This window comes from Lithobates pipiens, unplaced genomic scaffold (assembly GCF_037356315.1).
Source record: "Lithobates pipiens isolate NorthernLeopardFrog02 unplaced genomic scaffold, aLitPip1_a1.2 Scaffold_23, whole genome shotgun sequence".
In the NCBI taxonomy this organism is placed as follows: domain Eukaryota; kingdom Metazoa; phylum Chordata; class Amphibia; order Anura; family Ranidae; genus Lithobates; species Lithobates pipiens.
The window spans coordinates 36,722,917-36,740,284 of NW_027507785.1; the positions used below are offsets into that span (position 1 = coordinate 36,722,917).

The 17,368-nt window shown below is 41.0% G+C and overlaps 1 protein-coding gene across 1 annotated transcript in view; it reads left to right on the top strand.

The window, feature by feature from the left end:
* The window catches only part of LOC143927382 (retinal guanylyl cyclase 2-like), a 195,511-nt gene that overhangs the window by 63,667 nt on the left and 114,476 nt on the right, over positions 1-17,368 (top strand). The gene's annotated exons all lie outside the window — the stretch shown is intronic.

The following is a 17,368-nucleotide window of genomic DNA, read 5'->3' on the forward strand; positions in this document are numbered from 1 at the left end:
TTGTACCTTAATTAATTGTAACCATATTGCTATACTTAGAAGCGGCTCCCTTCTCTTTTATACTCTATAGCTCCTGCTGGATTTTGCTTCTAATAATTGTGAAGGCTGCCATTGGTGGATGGACATTTTATGGTTACACAACCTATCACATTGCTATAATCTTTTTTATATGGACTATAAACTGAAGGACTTATGAATAAATGGTTGTGGAATGAATTATTTGGGTTTCCATGATTTCTTATGGGGAAATCTGCTTTTCATATACAAGTGCTTTGGATTACAAGCATGTTTCTGGAACGAATTATTCTTGCAATCCAAGGTTTTACTGTACTGTAAACAGTAAAACTTTCAATTGTGTGCATAATTTGTTCCAGAAACATGCTTGTAATCCAAAGCACTCGTACATCAAAGTGAATTTTTTTATTCATATAAAAATGAGTACTGTACCTTCATTAAATATAACCATATTGCTACACTTAGAGGCACAAAAAATGCAGGTTATTGGCGCACTCCAGCTGGGGTTGTTTCTGTTAAAAAGTCCTAATCAGGTGACACAAAGAACAATAAGAGCAGCGCCATCTAAGTGTACTGTAGATAACAGTTGGAATGTAAAAAAAAGTGGAATGACACTCGCAATGTTAAAAACAATATCCAGTCTGGTGCTCATCCATGTAAAGCCGCTGGTGTATACGTGGCCAGAGGCCTGGGGGGTGCTCCCAGCGCTTCCTGGAGACATTTAGAGACACTGAGGAGCTGTTGAAGTCACTTCCGGGTGCTCTGAATGCATGTTACACCCGCCCCACCTGGCTGGGAGTGTCTCCAAGTTCTCCGGGAAGCGCTGGGAGCGCCCCCAGACCTCTGTCCATGTATATAACAGCGGCGTTACATGGGTGAGCACCAGACTCCTTAGCGCTTGATATTGTTTTTTACATTGTGAGTGTCATTCCAGTTGTTTTACATTAAAACTGTTATCATACTACACTAAGATGGCGCTGCTCAACGCTACTCGTATTGCAAGACCTCACTCGTATATCAAGTAAAAAAAAGAAAAAAAAAAACAATTTTGGTCATCTTGCAAAAAGCCTGCAGACCAAGTTACGGTACTTGCAATCCAAGGTTTTACTGTATGTATGTATGTATATATATATATATATATATATATATATATATATATATATATATATATATATATATATATTTATTTATTTTTTATATATATATATATATATATATATATATATATATATATATATATATATATATATATATATATATATATATATATATATATATATATATATATATATATGTATATATACGTATGTATATACATGTATATACATACATATACATATACATTACCATCCCATCAATGTTCTCACTATCCCAATGTAATCACCATCCCACTAGGTGCTATGATGATTTTTTTTTATTAATTTATGCTTGTCTTTACTTATTTTCTATTCCACTAAAGGTACAAAGGAAGATCAAACTAACTAACGTAACACCTTCAGTTTTTGAGTCACATGACCTATAAAAAACACACCATAAACAGAAAAATTGTGTCAAATATGCAGTCAAATCGGTGCATTTCGGTGCTATTATCGCCACTTTTTTCCTCTTATCAGCAAAATGCCAATAACACCATTTTCGCCTGATATGTTTCCGCCGCTGAAATTTCGGTACATTATTATTATATTATTATACACGATTTATATAGCGCCAACAGTTTACGCAGCGCTTTACAATATATACGGGGGGACAACACAATTACAATACAATAGAAAAGGTACGGGAGGGCCTGGCTCGTAGAGCTTACATTCTAAAGGGAAGGGGTGGTGGTACAAAAGGTAATAGCTGCAGAGAATGATTTGATGGGGGTGGCTCGGGGACAGTTGTTAGGTGGGTGTGGGATAGGCTTCCCTGAATAAATGAGTTTTCAGGGATCTCCTAAAGGTGGACAGGGTAGGGGCTGATCGGACAGACCGAGGCAGGGAGTTCCAGAGGATGGGAGAAGCTCTGGAGAAGTCTTGAAGGTGAGCATGAGAGGAGGTAACAAGGGAGCTAGAAAGCAGGAGATCCTGGGAGGAGCGGAGGGGAAGAGTTGGGCAATATCTGCAGATGAGGTTGGTGATGTAGATGGGGGCGATGTTGTGGATGGCTTTGTATGTTATGGTTAGCATTTTGAATTTTACATGGTAGGGTAGGGGAAGCCAGTGAAGGGATTGGCAGAGAGGGGTACATCTCTAGACACTAGTTCTAGTTACAACCTATTCATTTTTATCAGTCTATTCATAAATGTTTTTCACACAAGATTCACAGAGTGCTCTCCCCAAGATTCACAAATGTTTAACCACTTAAACCAATCCTTTTTCTGAGATTTGTTGTTTACAAGTTAAAAACTGTTTTTTTTTGCTAGAAAATTACTTAGGACCCATTCACACCTGAGCGTAGCATTTTTAGGCATTTTTCCAGCACTTTGTTGCACGTTTTGTCGCGTTTATTTGCACGTTTCCATGCAGCGTTTTCGAGCTTTGGTGTTTTTTTATTAGCCAATAGGAAAAATTATCATCTGTTTCATCATTTGTTGCTATGTTTTTAGATTTTGTCATCTGCTTCCAACTCCAAAAACGCTCAAATCTGCCTGATTCGAGCAACAAAAAAGGCTCCGGAAATTGTTTGAGCTTCAGGTATAGGGCTTCAGGCGACTTGGAGTAGAGATGCGAACCATCTCCTTAGAGCATAATAGATTTTTCCCCCTCAAGCGTTTTGTAGCTTCAGGCTTCAAGCTAAAAAATGCTCAGGTGTGAATGGGGCCTTAGAAAAAAAAAATATAATGTTATGTATCGTGGAGCCAATAACTAAAATTTACCAGCCTAACTGGGAGGGCGCCACATCTACATAACCCACCCTACCTACATGGCAGCATTATATTTTCTATATAGTGCTGCCATTTCCCCACCTAAGCTCACCCCCTCATTTCTGGTGCCTAGGATGCAAAGCGTATCAACCAGAGCCTTGGTCGAATTCTTTAGCCCTCTTTATGCTAATGGCATAACTGATACTGAATTAATTTAGAGCAAGCACAATTTATGCCATGAACTTTTGTAACCGATAAGCTGAAAAAACTGACACCACTAAAAGATTGAAGACTTCACTGTAACCTTTGGCTTAAAATGCCATTCCTTTTGCTCTCCTACGCCTCTCTGCCAATCCGCAAAAGGCAACATTTCCTATTCTTTGACAGTCGTGCTCATGTTTCGTTTATAAAAAAAAAAAAGAAGGAAATAATAAATATTCCCAAGACCAAGAAATCTGAAATGAGCTTGCATGTTAAAAGGATTGACAGAGAATAAACAAGTATTGCAGCTCTGAGCCAGGCGTTAGCTCTAAAAAATATGTTTTTTTCTAATATTTATTAATATGTGATAACTCGTGGGCAAAATTGGATTTCATAGTGTACTCGTCCATACTAAGATAAACATGGAGTAAAGTGATTAATTGGATTTAGATTGTTTATTTTTTTTGTCTTATCAATATTTTTTGATGCTCTTCAGCATTTAAAATGATCAAAAATCGATATTTATATCCAAAGCACATCTAAACCCAAGTAAAAAAAATATATATATTTATCTCAGCTTACTAGTCCTACTCCTTACATGTGGTGACTGCATTTTAATTTTTTGCTTTTTTTTCCTTTTTTTTTTTTAAACCTGTGGATTCTTCCAGTACCGTTTCTCCAAAAATAAGACCTAGCGTGATTGTCGGTGATGGCTGCAATATAAGCCCTAGTTAAAGGTCTTATTTTCAGGGTAGGGCTTATTTTCGGTGGGGGGGAATGGGTAACACACTTCCTGTACCAGGGTAACAATGCTAACTCATCATACTATATCTATAAAGGAGAAACATTAAAATAGATACATATTGTTGCTCCTAAGGACACATATATAAAGGGAAAACTTCCAAAAAAAAGAAATAAATATGAGTGCGAATTAGACATGTGTGCCGTCAATACATTTGTTTCGCTTCGTATTAGCTGTTAATTCGCAATTCAATTTGGATTCGTACGAAATGCAAATTTTCGTTAGGTTCGTTAACTTTTCGTAACAATTACGAACATTCGTTATGATACATTTATTATGAGGGGCTCCCACCATCCCTGTGCTGTGATGACTTCCTGGGTTTCATCATAACGAATAATCATAATTAACCAAAATTTTTATTTTGTCCAATTCTGAATCTCCCATCGACGACCAGTACCAGTCTCCCACTCCCATATTAACCACTTCCCGACCAGCGCACGACGATGTACGTCGACAGAATGGCACGGGCAGGCATATTGGCGTACATGTACGTCCAATATTCGATGCCGCCCTGCCATCGGGAGCGCGCCGCCGGCGGCGCGCTCCCGCGCTGGTCGGGACCCCCGTGAGTCCGGTCGCGGGACCCGCGGACTCGATCGCCGCGGGCATCCCCGCGATCGTCTCACGGAGCAGCCAAATGGAGGAAATGCTGTGTAAACAACATTTTTCCATTCTGCCTAGCAACTAGTGACGCTGATCTCTGCTCCATGTGATTGGAGCAGAGATCAGTGTACACTAAATGAAAGCCCAACCCCCCCCACAGTCAGTAACACTCCCCTAGGAACACTTAACCCCTACACTGCCACCCACTGGTTAACCCTTTCACTGCCAGTGTCATTTACACAGGAATCACTGCATTTATATAGCAGTGATTACTGTATAAATGACAATGGTCCCAAAAATGTGTCAAAAATGTCCGATGTGTCTGCCATAATGCCGCAGTCACAATAAAAATCGCTGATCGCCGCCATTACTAGTAAAAAAAAAAATAATAAAAAATTATTAATAAAAATGCTATAAAACTATCCCTATTTTGTAAACGCTATACCGTATATACTCGAGTATAGGCCGACCCGAATATAAGCCGAGGCCCCCAATTTACCCCCAAAAAACTGGAAAACTTATTGACTCGTGTATAAGCCGAGGGTGAGACATGGCTGTCCATCCCTGTGTGTCCGTCCATCCCTGTGTGTGTGTCCGTCCATCCATCCCTGTGTGTGTGTGTCCATCCATCCATCCATCCATCCCTGTGTGTGTGTCCGTCCATCCATCCCTGTGTGTGTATCCATCCATCCATCCATCCCTGTGTGTGTGTGTGTGTGTGTGTGTGTGTGTATTCATCCATCCATCCATCCCTGTGTGTGTGTGTGTGTGTGTGTATCCATCCATCCATCCATCCCTGTGTGTGTGTGTGTGTGTGTGTGTGTGTGTGTGTGTGTGTGTGTGTGTGTGTGTGTGTGTGTGTGTGTGTGTCCGTGCAGCCTTGTGTGTGTGTCCAGCCTACCTGTGTCCCAAGCCTCCGTCCCGAGCCGCCTCCGTCTCGAGCCGCCGTCGTCCCGAGCCTCCTCTGTCCCGTGCCTCCTCTGTCCCGTGCCTCCTCTGTCCCGTGCCTCCTCCGTCCCGTGCCTCCTCCGTCCCGTGTCGTGCCGATGGATCGCCGCTCCAGGATCGCCGCTCTTCTCGGCGGCCATTCTACAATTCAAAAGCCGCGCCTCCGTCCTCCGCCTGTGATAGGCGGAACACTCAATTTCCCAGCAGCCTGTGTTCCGCCTATCACGGACATCCTCTCATACTCGTCCGTAGTATGAGAATGAACGGATGTCCGTGATAGGCGGAACACTGACTGCTGGGAAATTCAGTGTTCCGCCTATCACAGGCGGAGGCGGAGAAGGAGGCGCGGCTTTTGAATTTTAATGTCCGCCGTCTGTCTGCTCGATACGCTGATCGAGCAGTCAGACAGCGGTGACTCGAATATAAGCCGAGGGGGCACTTTCAGCCTCAAAAAAGAGGCTGAAAATCTCGGCTTATACTCGAGTATATACGGTAACTTTTGCGCAAACCAATCAATAATCGCTTATTGCAATTTTTTTTACCAAAAATATGTAGAAGAATACGTATCGGCCTAAACTGAGGGAAAAAATGTTTTTTTATATATTTTTGGGGGATATTTATTATAACAAAAAGTAAAAAATAATGCATTTTTTTCAAAATTGTCGCTCTATTTTTGTTTATAGCGCAAAAAATAAAAACCGCAGGGGTGATCAAATACCACCAAAAGAAAGCTCTATTTGTGGGAAAAAAAGGACGTGAATTTTGTTTGGGAGCCACGTGGCACGACCGTGCAATTGTCAGTTAAAGCGACGCAGTGCCGAATCGCAAAAAGGGGTCTGGTCTCTGACCAGCAAATTGGTCCGGTCTGAAAGTGGTTAAAAAAGGTCATTTTCCCAACCCTCACTCAGCAGAAGAAGAAAAGAGTCTGCTGCTGAGTGAGGGTTGGGAAAAGATTCCCGGTAGGTACCGGGAATGTAACTTTTTTTTAAACTGTGAAATCAATGGGTTTAGTTCTGCTTTGACCAAAGACTTCTCAGATGTAGAATATAACAGTAGATCAGGCACATGAATTTAACGGCAACAGCGTAATCAATAGTCTTTTCCCCAGAGGAGCCTCTTTCAAACTCCCAGGGTCTCTAGAAGTCCTCATAAATCAGAATTTCTGCCTTCTCCTGTCTGCAATGCCATATTTAGACACCATACTGCTCGTTCCCCTTCCCATGACTTTACCATTGAGATCAACGGCCCAACCATTGGTCCCTCCACAAATACCAGGGTTCTGGGTGTAATCCTCTGACCTCTCCTTCACATCCAATCACTGGCTTAATCTTGCCGCCTCCACCTCCCCAACATTTCCAGAATTTGCCCCTTCCTGACTAACGGCACCACAAAACAATTTATTCACTCTGTGGTTATTTCCCACCTTGAATACTACAACTCCCTTCTCACTGGTCTACCCTTACACAGGCTCCCTCTTCAGCCTATTATGAATGTTGTTGCTAGACTCAAACACCTTACTAGCCGATCCCTGACTACTGCTCCTCTCTGCCAATTGTTTCACCGTATAGAATTCAAAATACTAACCACAACATACAATGAATCCACAACATCTCCCCCAGCTACATCACCAACCTCCTCTGTAGATATCGCCCAAATCGTCCTCTGTGCTCCTCCCGAGACCTCCTGCTCTCTAACTCCCTTGTTACCTCCTCCCATGCTCGTCTGCAGGGCCTCTCCACCCTCTGGAACCCCTTGCCCCATGTCTGATCAGCTCCTACCCTGTCCACATCAGCGCTGGCCGGCCAGGGTTGTGAGGATGAGGCCCTTGTCCTCATCAACATGGGGACAAGGTGCTTTGAGGGGTCACAGACCCCCAAAGTATCCTCCCAATGTTGAGGGTATGTGGCCTGGTACGGTTCAGGAGGGAGGGGGGGTGCTCTCTCGTCCCCCCTCTTTTCCTGCGGCCTGCCAGGTTGCGTGCTCGGATAAAGGGTCTGGTATAGATTTTTAGGGGGACACCCACGTCAATTTTTTTTTTTAATTTGACACGGGGTTCCCCTTAATATCCATGTCAGACCTGAAGGGCCTGGTAATTGAATTTAGGGGAACCCCCACGCTTTTTTTTTTTTTTTTTATCAATGAATGAATGGTCGGCTAATACAGAGAACACTCATTGAATGTTCTCTGTATTACGGGGAGCCGACAATTTAGCCGCAAGTGATTTTAAAAGACTTTTTTTCCTGCACAAATGACACTTTGTGCAGGGACAGTTCTAAGCACGGCAAACATGCGCCCCTTCACAGGCATACTATAGATACCCCCCAGCTACGAAATTTAAAGGAATATTAAACTTTTATTGTTTCACTTTAATCATTATTAAAATCACTGCTCCTGAAAAAACGGCAGTTTTTAAAACTTTTTTTTGCATTGATCCATGTCCCCTGGGGCAGGACCCGGGTCCCCAAACACTTTTTAGGACAGTAACCTGCATATTACCCTTTAAAATTAGCACTTTAGATTTCTCCCATAGACTTGTATAGGGTGTTCCGGCTTTTCGAATTTGCTGCGAACAGCCCAAATTGTTCACTGTTCGCTGAACAGGTGAACAGGCAATGTTCGAGTCGAACATGAGTTTGACTCGAACTCGAAGCTCATCCCTACATACAACATTAGAATTCTACTATAGTTTGTACATTCGACCGGAAATGTACTATTGCGGCATCGTACAGTTTAGCTGCTCCGTCTAATCTTCTTAGAACATTGGACAGACACCATAAGCCTTCAATGACAGATTCAACCTTAATTATTTCGGATTTTCGGATGAATGCATTTTTTTAACTAAACTAAATATAAAACATATTTCGGGAGTAACTGAATAAATGTATTTTTCGGACGAAAACGAAATTCCGAAACAAAATATTTCAGTGTGCACAATGCTCATACAGAAAATGAACGTGAAATTGAAAATGTATTTAAATTCGAAAACTAATTTGAATATGAATGTGAATTTGAAAATGTATTTGAAATGGAAACATATTGCAATACAAACAGTAAGGTATAAAAGTAAAATAAGATGACGACTCCTACTTAGGCTGCTTTATAGAATAGAATAGAAAATAATAGAATTGAATAAAACAGACTATAATAGAATATAAAATAATGGAATAAAATCAAATAAACCAAATAGAATAGAAACTAAAAAAAAAGGCATACAATAGAAAATAATAGAATAGAATAAAATAGAATAGAAAATAAAAGAATATAAGACTGTAATAGAAAAGAATAGGCTAAAATAGAAAAAATAGAATAGCATTAAATAGATTAGAATAAAACAGAATGAATATAGCCGTCTTCTGAAATTCATATTTTGAAAGACATCTCTATTTGTTCTATTTTATTATATTCCAATCTATTCTATTTTTTTCTATTCTGGTCTGTTCTTTTCTATTCTTTCTACTCTATTATATACAATTTTTTTATTTTCTATTCTATTCGTTTTTATTCTATTCCCATATTTTCCATTCTATTCTATTCAGTTTTATTCCAGTCTATTCTATTCTTTCATTTTCTATGCTATTTTATTATATTCTGTTTTATTATATTATTTTGTATTCTACTCCATTCTTATCTATGTTTTATTATATTCTGGTTTATTCAATTCTTTTATTTTCTATTCTATAAAGCAGCCTAAGTAGGAATCATTATGGTATTTCACTTTTATAGCTTACTGTATTTATTACAATATTTCTCCATTTCAAATTCAAATTCGTTTTCAAAATCATTTTCAAATTCAAATGCATTTTCAAATTTATTTTCGAATTCAAAGTCAGATCATTTTGAATCGATTTGAAAATAACAAATATACAAAACAAATACGAAAATACGAAACAAATTATGAAAACGAATCATTCTAGCACAACGATTGTGACGCAACTAAATGATCAACTTAACAAACAAATTCTAAACTAAACACATTTTCCCGTTGTGCACATCTCTACTCTGAACCAATCTCTAACTCATGTATGTTAGTCTCATCCCCAGTCCCCACTAGTTATATGTAAAAATACATTACAGTATACACTGATCAACCGTAACATTATGACCACTGAAAGGTAAACTAATTACCACCGATTATCTCCCTTTGACAATGGTAAAATTGTAATGGCTGGGTGACGGGGTCAGAGCATCTCCAAAACTACAGCTCTTGTGGGATGCTCCTGGTCTGCAGTGGTCAGGACCTACCAAAAGTGGTCCAAGAAAGGAAAACCGGAAAACTGGCTTCAGGGTCATGGGCGGCCAAGGCTCACTGATGCACATGGGAAGCGAAGGATGGCCCATGTCGTCCGATCCAATAGAAGAGCTGCTAGAGCTCAAATTGCTGAAAACGTCAATGCCGGTTCTGATAGAAAGGTGTCAGAACTTACAAAGCATTGCAGATTTGATGTATATGGGGCTACGTAGCAGCAGACCGGTCATGGTGTCCATGCTGACCAGTTTCCACAGCTAAAAGTGTCTTCAATGGGCATGTGAGCATCAGAACTGGATTACGGAGCAATGTAAGAAGGGGTCTTTGAGGTGTTGATTTGGCCTCAAAAATTCTGCAGATCTCAATCCAATCGAGCATCTGTGGGATGTTCTGGAAAAACAAGTCCAATCCACGGAGGCCCCACCTCACAACTTACAGGACTTGAAGGATGTGCTGCTGATGGCTTGGTGCCAGATATTACAGGATACCTTCAGAGGTCTAGTGAAGTTCATGGCTCCATGGGTCAGGCCTATTTTGGGTGGACCTTCTCAATATTAAGTGGGTGATCATAATATTATGGCTGATCGGTGTTTGCAAACCCAATCACTAACCATTTCTAATATCTGCAGCTTTTATTAAAATAATACCAGGTGATGCTGCCATTAAAATCTACAAAAGTCCCCCCTTGCCATGCAACCTTTGCTGGAGTACATGTAAGGCTGGAAGTTTCCGCAAAAGAGTCCGTAGGAGATCAGCAGCGCTGAAATGCAGAGGAAGATGAAAGAAGTGTTTATAGTACGCAGTGTCTTATTAGCTAAATGTCATTCAGTTAGGGTTCACATCTACTTTACATCATTTTTAAAGAAATATACAGTTGCAATAATTAGTATTTCTGCATGACCTAAAGCGGAGGTCCGCCCACCCCTGCAAAAATTAAAAGCCAGCAGCTGCAGACTTTTAATTAGGGCTGTTACTGATTAAAATTTTCGTGTTCGATTAATCGATTTTTTTAAAATCGATTAATCGACTAATTTTCGATTAATTATAACGCACATACAGTTCCAACTACTTTTAGCTGATCTCCTTGCATTGCAGCTCTGCATTAGTCAGTGGTAAATGTGGTATACACTATATACAATCACCCGACACTAGTTACAGTGGTGTGAAAAAGTGTTTGCCCCCTTCCTCATTTCCTGTTCCTTTGCATGTTTGTCACACTTAAGTGTTTCGGAACATCAAACCAATTTAAACAATAGTCAAGGACAACACAAGTAAACACAAAATGCAATTTGTAAATGAAGGTGTTTATTATTAAAGGTGAAAAAAAATCCAAACCATCATGGCCCTGTGTGAAAAAGTGATTGCCCCCCTTGTTAAAACATACTATAACTGTGGTTGTCCACACCTGAGTTCAATTTCTCTAGCCACACCCAGGCCTGATTATTGCCACACCTGTTCACAATCAAGGCATCACTTAAATAGGAGCTGCTTGACACAGTAAGGTCCACCAGAAGATCCTTAAAAGCTACACATCATGCCGAGACCCAAAGAAATTCAGGAACAATTGAGAAAGAAAGTAATTGAGATCTATCAGTCTGGAAAGGGTTATAAAGCCATTTCCAAAGCTTTGGGAATCCAGCGAACCACAGTGAGAGCCATTATCCACAAATGGCGAAGACATGGAACAGTGGTGAACCTTCCCAGGAGTGGCCGGCCGCCCAAAATTACCCCAAGAGCGCAGCGACGACTCATCCAAGAGGTCACAAAAGACCCCACAACAACGTCCAAGGAACTGCAGGCCTCACTTGCCTCAGTTAAGGTCAGCGTTCATGCCTCCACCATCAGGAAAAGACTGGGCAAAAATGGCCTGCATGGCAGAGTTCCAAGGAGAAAACCACTGCTGAGCAAAAAGAACATCAAAGCTCGTCTCAATTTCTCCACAACACATCTTGATGATCCCCAAGACTTTTGGGACAACATTCTGTGGACCGATGAGACAAAAGTGGAACTCTTTGGAAGGTGTGTGTCCAAGTATATCTGGCGTAGAAGGAACACTGCATTTCATAAAAAGAACATTATACCAACAGTAAAATATGGTGGTGGTAGTGTGATGGTCTGGGGCTGTTTTGCTGCTTCAGGACCTGGAAGACTTGCCGTGATAAAAGGAACTATGAATTCTGCTGTCTACCAAGAGATCCTGAAGGAGAATGTCCGACCATCTGTTCGTGTACTCAAGCTGAAACGAACTTGGGTTCTGCAGCAGGACAATGATCCTAAACACACCAGCAAGTCCACCACCGAATGGCTGAAGAAAAACAAAATGAAGACTTTGGAGTGGCCTAGCCAAAGTCCTGACCTGAATCCTATTGAGATGTTGTGGTATGACCTTAAAAAGGCCATTCATGCTCGAAAACCCTCTAATGTAACTGAATTAGGACAATTCTGCAAAGATGAGTGGGCCAAAATTCCTCCAGGACGCTGTAAAAGCCTCATTGCACGTTATCGCAAACGCTTGGTTGCAGTTGTTGCTGCTAAGGGTGGCCCAACCAGTTATTAGGTATAGGGGGCAATCACTTTTTCACACAGGGCCATGATGGTTTGGATTTTTTTTCACCTTTAATAATAAACACCTTCATTTACAAATTGCATTTTGTGTTTACTTGTGTTGTCCTTGACTATTGTTTAAATTGGTTTGATGTTCCGAAACACTTAAGTGTGACAAACATGCAAAGGAACAGGAAATGAGGAAGGGGGCAAACACTTTTTCACACCACTGTAGTTTCCACAATCCATGACTTAACTTCCCAGTTCACACAAATACGTTTTAAATTCAAACTGTAGCACTGACGTAAGTCTTTTTTTTTCCACAGTAGCGTGACAATCCCTGCACCTCCGGTCTAACTAATCACTCTCCCCTTATGGCATGGACCCCTGTGCAAACAGGTGGTCATGCAAGCGGGTATCAAAAGGGTTAACACGGACCAGAAACTTCTCTCACGTCTCCTTAGATCTCAGCAGGGATGCCGGGTCATGGGTAGAAAGAAAAGTCTAAGTGCTCATCGCTTAAGTATAAGATTTAATTTTTGTGTTCAAACACAAACTACTCACATAAAGATGATAAAAACACAGCATGTAAAGACGACAATCGTGTTAGTTCCGTAGGGCAGCAGCGGGTGACGTCATGCATAGCTCCTCCCCCCGTATGCGTTACGTTCAATCAGAACTTCAACGTCACCGGACTCCTCGCCCCTTCCCTTCGTTAGCAGACAGAGTCACTTGGGGAAGGGGGGGGGGGGGAGACGTCGATGTCCGTGATGTCACCGGATCTCCGACGGAACTCCCTGAAGACCGGAAAGCCGGCGGAGAGGTGAGTACCGATTAAAAGAATTTTGATCAATCAAAAAAAGTAATCGATTAATCGAGGAATTAATCTTTAATTTTCACAGCCCTACTTTTAATAATTGGACACTTACCTGTCCTGGAGTCCAGCGATGTTGGCACCGCAACTGATGTTTCCATCAGCTGTCGGGTGCATGTAGCCTCAATTGCGAGTAAGTCTCACGGTTTCAGGACGGGAACACTACTGCGCATGCGTGAGGCTCCGCTCCTCTCTCCTACTGGCCCAGCGGCCGGGGAAGGAGGAGGGTGCCCGAGCTGTGACATCAATTCAAAAGGCTGAGGCTCCCAGAAGTGGGAACAGGATACCTGTGAAAGACAAGTATCCTGCCTCCCCTTTCCCCCCGAAAGGTGCCAAATGTGGCACTTGAGCGAGGAAGGAGTACAACGAGCGGAAGTTCCACTTTTGGGTGGAACTCTGCTTTAACCACTTCCTGACCGCCCACCGTTGTTTTACGTCAGCTGTTTGAAGAGGAATATCTTTGTTATAGCAGCAGCTAGTTGCCATAACCCCGGTATCCTCTTCTTCAGTGAGCGGTCCGGTTTAAGATAAAAGTGGTGTCTGCGGAGGATTCGCCGCAAAGCACTTTTATCGGCAGCAGGAGAAAGGACCCCCCTCGCTCCACGGTCCGGTGCCCTCCGACGCTTACTAAAGCCGCCGGCAGCGGTGGAGGCAATCGGATTTTCACCCTTGCTGGGCATGGAGATGAGTGAGGAGAAGATGGCCCCCACCCGTCTCCATAACAATGCAGGGCCGAAGCGACGTTAAAACGTCACTTCCGCCCACAGCTCTTAAAGGGCCAATTTTTTATTTTATTTTTTAAATGACAATTTTATTTTTTATTGCATTTTAGTGTAAATATGAGATCTGAGGTCTTTTTGACCCCAGATCTCATATTTAAGAGGTCCTGCCATGCTTTTTTCCTATTACAAGGGATGTTTACATTCCTTTTAATAGGAATAAGTAAAAGGTAAAAAGTATTTTTTATTGAAATTTTCAAGAATAAGTACAAAAATAGTAGTTGAATAGCAAAATAGTATAGAAAGAAAAGTAGACATTTCAGTCGCTTCACGCGAGTGTATAACTCAAACAACAACATTTTTTTTTAAACAGTGTAAAAATAAAAAATACAAGGTAAAATAAATAATAAAAAAAAGCATTTTAAATGTGCCCCGTCCCGACGAGCTCACATGCAGAAGCGAGCGCAAACGTGAGTAGCATCTGCATATGAAAATTATGTTCAAACCACCCATGTGAGGTATCATCGCAATCGGTAGAGCTAGAGCAATAATTCTAGCTCAAGAGCTCCTCTGTAACTCAAAACATGCAACCTGTAGAATTTTTTTAACTGTCGCCTATGGAGATTTTTAAGGATAAAAGTTTGTCGCCATTCCACGAGCGGGCGCAATTTGACGCATAACATGTTGGGTATAAATTTACTCAGCGTAACATTATCTTTCACAATATAAAGCAAATTGGGCTAACTTTACAGTTGTCTTATTTTTAAATTGAAAAAAGTGTATTTTTTCCAAACAAAGTGCGCTTGTAAGACCGCTGTGCAAATACGGTGTGACAGAAAATATTGCAACGAACGCCATTTTATTCTCTAACGTGTTACAAAATAAATGTATAATGTTTGGGGGTAATTAGTAATTTTTGAGCAAAAAAAAAAAAAAATAATTTTTTAATTTGTAATCATGTTGTAAAGCGCTGCACAAACTGTTGCCGCTATATAAAATCCTGTATAATAATAATAATAATAATAATAATAATAATAAACAACAAATCTCAGAAAGAGGCTCGGTCCTTAAGTGGTTAAACTTCAAAGAAGGGCTCCTTTAGTTTCATGTGAAAAATTTTAAATGTATCATTTAGCACCTGAGCTCTTTTTTCTCTTCTCAGGTCTAGCTTATGTTCCAGTAAGCCTAATAAGCTTATTAACTGCTCTTACATCAGATAACAGTATATAGAGGAAGGGATGTGAAACACAGCTTCATTCTGTTCCAAGTTTAATTTAAGCATACAGTAGATAATTAGTGGCCTACAGCAGTTGTAATTTAGCTCCCTGATGCTGTCATCGATGTACCCGTCGTAACCCATATAATTACTCCTTCGTTGTGCTCTCTGGAGACTGATGACTGTCAAACTTTTTACAAACTAATGTATGTCTTCCCACTTCCAAGGCACTTTAGCACTTTGGAACTTTGGAAGTCCTAGACTATATGGTATATGAACGGATGCATTCATTAAAGAGGAAGTAAAGCCTCTTAAGAAAAAAAAAGACACACTGCAAGGCAAAGGCATAATGATCTAGTATGTATAGCATACTAGCTCATTATAAATTACTTACCTGAGATCGAAGCCCCCGCAGAGGTCCTCGATCACCCCCTCCGTCGCCGCCATGATACCCAGAGTGACTTCCAGGTATTGCGGCTCCGGCGCTGTGACTGGCCAGAGCCGCGATGACGTCACTCCCACATATGCACGCTGGTGCCGCCACTAACAGCATGATCGTTCGCCCGATGATTCGCCCGATGTCTATGGCGAATGCGCCGTAGACATCGGTGCCGCTATTCTTGCAAATATCTCCTAAACCTTTTAGGTTTGGGAGATATTTCTTGCACCTACAGGTAAGCCTTAATCTAGGCTTACCTGTAGGTTAAAGTGGTTGTAAGGGGTTTACAACCACTTTAATTGCCGTCCCTTTGTTCAAACCCCCAATAAAACATACCAACTGCACGCCATGGGTTTAAATGGCCACAGAAGCCTTTTATTTAACTACCAAATAAATGTCACTTCCAATTAAAAAATAACATAACAATTGTTACATAGTTACATAGTAGGTGAGGTTGAAAAAAGATACAAGTCCAACCTATGTGTGTGATTATATGTCAGTATTACATTGTATGTTGCAATTGTTCAGGTGCTTATCTAATAGTTAATTGAAATTATGGATGCCCCCCCCCCCCGATGAGACCACCACCTGTGGAAGGGAATTCCACATCCTTACCGCTCTTACATTAAAGAACCCTCTAGATAGTTTAAGGTTAAACCTCTTTTCTTCTCATTTTAATCAGTGGCCAAGTGTCTTGTTAAACTCCCTTCCGCAAAAAAGTTTTATCCCTATTGTGGGGTCCCCAGTACGGTATTTGTATATTGAAATCATATCCCCTCTCAAGCATCTCTTCTGCAGAGTGAATAATCTCAGTGCTCACAGCCTTCATTCAACGCTCCATTTCCAGTACATCCTTCCTGAGGACTGGTGCCCAGAACTGGACAGCATACTCCAGGTGCGGCCGGACCAGAGTCTTGTAGAGCGGGAGAATTATAGTTTTATCTCTGGAGTTGATTCCCTTTTAAATGCATGCCAATATTCTGTTTGCTTTGTTAGCAGCAGCTTGCCATTGCTGAGCCTATCATCTACTAGGACCCCCAGGTCCTTTTCCATCCTAGATTCCCCCAGAGGTTCTCTCCCTAGTGTATAGATTGCATTCCTATTTTTGCCACCCAAATGCATTATTTTACATTTTTATACATTGAACCTCATTTGCCATGTAGTTGCCCACCTCATGTTGATTACGAGAAGGGAATCTTTGGTATACAGCAGCCAAGAGGGAGCAATGTGCCAGCATAGGACCCTTTCAGGTATCAATGCAAAACACTAATGTAGACAATTCATATGTTTATTTATTCTCCATAAAAAGTGTTCTCAAAATAATAAGGCCAGCACAAATATTCAGATCACACAACCTAGATTGTTCGATCCATATATATATATATATATATATATATATATATATATATATATATAATATATATATATATATACATATATATATACACATACATATATACATATATACATATACACCCGTCTGCAATGTATTATGTGTTTACACAAGAATATCCAAAGATCTTCAATGTGCGCAGCGGAGGGAGTTACTTGACTCATTTCATGGACAGTATTTACCCCTTCCTTAGGAGGTTAAAGCGGTACTGCAAATATACCATATAGCATGCAATATAGCATCAGAATAAGGCCAGCCACATTAAAAACACTTTTTTTTATTAGTAAGTGCGGTGATCAGCAATTTTTATCATGACTGCAACATTACAGAGGACACATCGGACACTTTTGACACTATTTTGGGACCATTGTCATTTATACAGTGATCAGTGTTAGAAAAATGCACTGATTACTGTGTAAATGACACTGGCAGGGAAGGGGTTAAACACTAGGGGGCGATTAAGGGGTTAAGTGTGTCCTAGGGAGTGATTCTAACTGTGGGGGGGGGGGGGGGGCTACCACTG